The 5,271-nt window shown below is 35.6% G+C and overlaps 1 pseudogene; it reads right to left on the reverse strand.

Moving 5' to 3' along the window:
- Nucleotides 1–3,234: 3,234 nt before the first annotated feature.
- LOC131508204 (U6 spliceosomal RNA) lies at nt 3,235–3,334 on the reverse strand (annotated as a pseudogene).
- Nucleotides 3,335–5,271: the final 1,937 nt, after the last annotated feature.

Raw genomic sequence — 5,271 nt, forward strand, 5'->3', positions numbered from 1 at the left:
TTGAGTAGGAGTTAAGAGTACCAGGCAGTCTGATGGCAGCATCCCCTGCTGGGTGTACAAATCCTTTATTTCTGGAATGGTAATCTGAGTAGTTTATCACTTAGTCACAGAATATATGGTGATTTTGTCACAGAACTAATTTACAATGCAAAAAAGTGATATGCATGTGCATTGCTCTGAAGGGAAATAAAATTGATCAGCTTCTCAATTTTTTTAAACTTCTGCCTTAGATAAAATATTTTTAAAGTGCTTATTTAAAAAAAAACATTGCTGGGGCGCCTGGGTGGCGCAGTCGGTTAAGCGTCCGACTTCAGCCAGGTCACGATCTCGCGGTCCGTGAGTTCGAGCCCCGCGTCAGGCTCTGGGCTGATGGCTCGGAGCCTGGAGCCTGTTTCCGATTCTGTGTCTCCCTCTCTCTCTGCCCCTCCCCCGTTCATGCTCTGTCTCTGTCTGTCCCAAAAATAAATAAAAAACATTAAAAAAAAAAAATAATAAAATAAAAAAATAAAAAATAAATAAAAAAAAACATTGCTTATTTGAAAGTATAGTGTGCAGATTAGGGGGAAAATACACTTAAACAGTATTGAATTTTAGGCAAACTTGCCTAAAGTGAGTGTATCTTTAGGTGAAGTGACTTGAGGTTTGCTGATAAGGTGAAGGGCAATATTTTTGCAGATTCCAAATTTCCATGTAAGTGCAACTAATTGTTATTTTTGTCCCTAAAAAGATGAGCACCTAGAACAATTAATTATTGCTTTTGATGAATCTCTGTTATAAAAATGTGCTATCCTAAATCAAAATGAACACAAAAATGACTGAAAAATAATAAAGCCATAGCATACTGTGTCTTGAGCAAGACATTTATATTTTTATTTCCTCCATTTCTTATTCTGCAAAAATTGTTTCTTCATGAAAGTGATTTAGTTAGTGTTGTAAAAACAATCCAGAACTCAAAAATGAACACTGAACAAATACAAAGTACTCTTCTGGTTTTTTATATCCTGGTAATTAACTACCCTTTTCTCTCAATTCTATAATCTAAGAAGAAAAAAGTAAGTAGCAATCAATATTCCTTCTACTGCTTTACAAATAAATAAGCATTTTAATTTTTTCCAGTTGGTGTATTGGATTGGCGAACGCGTTATTTAACGACTAATAGATTCATGAAACATCTTATTATGATTGCTGATAAAATGACTATAATTTGAGCCTTGAGAATGTGTGGATAGATAGTGGTTGCTGTCTACTTAAATTGATATAACACTGAGTCATACTGAAAGAGACAAACAATTAAAAGGAAAAAAGTAGAAAAAATATTTTCCCCTTTTTAGTTTGAAATTCCTGTGACAAATGTCACTGTACCTTCTAAATCTAGATGTGTTACAAGGGCACATCTGATGTTGATAACCGCCTACGTATCCTCTCTAACCAGTCATGTTTGGCAGTTTTTCTTCATTTAGAGTTCAGTTCAAAGGCTTGACATCAAATTTCTGCAACAAATTCAGAGCTACTCATTTTCCTTATCCATTCCTTTCTGGTTTTGATTCTAGTTTCAGTAGTTAAAAAAATGAAGACACTAACCACCAAAGAGATTGAAAAAAGACTAGAGTTATTTTTCACTAGTTAATCATCTCAGCAACATTTCACTAGCAGTGCCTTACTATTTTCATATATGAAATATTCCTTAAGTATATCCTAAAGTTGGTGGAAAGGAAGTAATATTAAAGTGATCCATGCTCCAATTTTGACTTTATCACTTAGAACTAAGTGAACAACCATGATTTAGGTAACTCTTGTGAACTTCATTTTACCCATTTTTCCAGTTAAGAGTGATGATACCCACCCAGAGAAGTGTTGGAAAGAGTGACTGGAATAGAGCACAGAAAACTTTCAGTACTGTGCATGACAAATGATAAACACTTGAAAATATTTCCATTTTCTCTCATTTTTCACTTTTATTTATTCTTGCTCTTTTTTTTTTTTTAATCTTTTAAACTTATTATACAATTTTCTTTTGTTTGGCCCCTTGTCTGCCTTTCTTTGAAAAAATTTTTTTTAATGTTTTTATTTATTGTTGACAGAGAGAAAGACACAGCATGTGCGGGGGAGGGGCAGACAGAAAGGGAGACACAGAATCCGCAGCAGGCTCCAGGCTCTGAGCTGTCAGCACAGAGCCCGACACGGGGCTCGAACTCACAGACCGTGAGATCATGACCTGAGCCGAAGTCGGACACTCAACCGACTGAGCCACCCAGGTGCCCCCCTTGTCTGCCTTTCTTAAATATCAGTGTTTTCTTCTCTGGTCAGGATTTTTATCACTTGGGTTTCACTACAAAATATTTTGTCACAAGTTTTGTTTAGTGTTATACCTCCCTCTTCCCATATCTAGACACTCACTGTGATTTTTTTTTAACATTGTCCTTTAATGCCTCAGATTCCTTTAGTAAGTATTCATGCATTTATTTAGCCAATGTGTTCATGTGTTCAATGAGTTAAATAAGTAAATAAGTAAGCATGTAAAACCTATTTTGTGCATAACACTTTGTCATTACATTTACAACAGGGCTTGAAATAGAATGGTAGGGACAACAACAAGTGTAAATGTATACATATTTAAATACTTCTTTTTTTTTTAATTTTTTTTAATGTTTATTTATTTTTGAGACAGAGAGAGACAGAGCATGAATGGGGGAGGGTCAGAGAGAGGGAGACACAGAATCTGAAACAGGCTCCAGGCTCTGAGCTGTCACCACAGAGCCCGACATGGGGCTCAAACTCACGGACCGCGAGATCATGACCTGAGCCAAAGTCGGCCGCTTAACCGACTGAGCCACCCAGGCGCCCCTATACTTCTTGGGATTAAGCAGAGTCCCTTCATGGAGACTAAGACACAGGTTTCCAAACATTCTTGATAATAGCACCCTTAGATCAAAAGAAATACTAGTAATCTTGTTGATAGATTATTTAGACCAAAAATTTATTTATTCATTTATTTATTTATTTACCTATTTTTTTAACTTTTTTTTTTTATTTTTGAGACAGAGAGAAACAGAGAATGAACGGGAGAGAGGCAGAGAGATAGGGAGACACAGAATCGGAAGCGGGCTCCAGGTTCTGAGCCATCAGCCCAGAGCCTGACACGGGGCTCAAACTCACGGACCACGAGATCGTGACCTGAGCTGAAGTCGGACGCTTAACCGACTGAGCCACCCAGGCGCCCCTATTTACCTATTTTTTAATATGGAACACTTCATGGATTCACATGTCATCCTTGCACAGGGCCATGCTAATCTTCTCTGTATCTTCTTAGCGTATGTGCTGCTGAAGCAAGCACTAGACCAAAAATTTAATCAGTAGTCTGTGTGGTGGCCTGAGAGGTGCCTTGAGAGCTGCCAACAATAACTGCTTGCGGAAAATGGAGCTTGGCTGCGCAGTGTAGTCTGTGACATCTGTGGATTGTGCAAGAGGTCCCTGTGGGATTGGATAGACCTCTGGGTGGGAACAAACAGAAGCAACACAAAGTACAAAGGCTGAAAATCCAAGAAGTCTAAACTCAGATTTGGAAATTCAGAATCTTTACGAGGGGTACATTATTAAAGTGGAAGGGCATAAACTATTTTATATATATATACGTATATATATATATATATATATATATACGTATATATATATGTTATATACATATATATAACTTCATAGATATCTTATAAAGATTTTATAAACACAAGATGTATTCGTTTCCATTTATACTGTAGCCCTAAACCCCACTAAATGTTAGGAGTAGGTTGGTTATCAAATTCTATCAGAACATATAAAGAAGAAGTAAAGAAAGATTATTACATAAGTAGACTGAGCCATATTTTAAATCTCCATTCTGAATTTGCTTTACTTCTCACCTATACAGCTTAAATAAAGAGAATCACTTGAGACAAATTGGAATAGACGGATTGTATGATGTTATTAGAGTTTGGTTTTCTTTTAATTAGTCATTTTAAACAATTTTGTATAGATAGAACTGACAATGTGGAACTTACAGGTAAAACCAGTGGTAAAAAATTAACAATAGAAATTTAAAACTTTATCTCAGTTGATGATATTACCCAGAGAAACATATCGATTTTCACATGTAAACCCAAATATGTAATATTTAGCTATGGATTCACCAATACAACTTAACCCTTACTGTTCCACCCAGTGAAATATAACTTTGCTTCATATATAGGTATATGCATATGTAAAAATTAAGTGATCTATACACTTAAGATCTGTGCACTTTATAATGGGTTATGTCTCAGTAAATCTTTTAAAACAAAAATTTGCTTTGATTATTAAAATTATTTGGGTACCACTATCTTCTTGTTAACTGCTTTTCCCTCTAGTGAGGAGTATCCATTTGAAAAATTACTAACCAAAAAGAATTCTTTAAAGTTTCAAAGTTATATATTTCCCACAATGTATGAAAACTATGTCAATAAATAGATTTGATTTCATTTTTAACATATGAGATCTCCATTAACAGCAACAACAAAAAATTAAAATACTGTTAATGTTAGAGCAAAATTAAACTTTTTAGTACTCCTTTAACTTAAGAATATCTGTGTATGTCTATTTTAATGGTCTTCTCTTTTCAAAACATCATTAAAGTGATGTAAAATATATTCTTTTGAGGGAAAGAAATATACAGCAAAGGGGCTAATATTTTGGTAAGACTGCCATAAAAGAAAACAGCACAAAACAGAAAAACATAATCATTGAGTGAACCATCTGGTGATTATAAATAAGAATTCAGAAGACATTCCATTCTTAAATGGAATTAAATGGAATTTTCATCACTTCTAAACTATATTTCCCCACCATATAGTATATGTAAACAGCATAATTCAGTGAGTAAGGAGATTCTCCCTACCCCAGAGCCAGAGAATACACAGTGAGGTCCAAAACATTCTCTTTTTTCTTTCTTTTTTTTTTTTTTTTTTTTTTTTGTTTTTTTAAGTAGGCTTCATGCCCAACATGGAGCTTGAATGCATGTCGCTGAGACTGAGAGTTGCGTTCTCTACCAACTGAGCCAGCCAGGCACCCCAAAACACCCTTTAAAACAGCAAGCACATAGGGCTGCCTGGGTGGTTCAGTGGGTTAAGCATCTGACTCTGGATTTCAGCTGCCGCTATAATCTCACATTTAATGAGTTTGAATCTCAAATGGGGCTCTTCACTGACACTGTGGAGCCTGCTTGGGATTCTCTTTATCCCTCTCTCTTTGCCTTCCCCTGCT

This window comes from Neofelis nebulosa, chromosome 3 (genome assembly GCF_028018385.1).
Source record: "Neofelis nebulosa isolate mNeoNeb1 chromosome 3, mNeoNeb1.pri, whole genome shotgun sequence".
NCBI classification, from domain to species: Eukaryota; Metazoa; Chordata; class Mammalia; order Carnivora; family Felidae; genus Neofelis; species Neofelis nebulosa.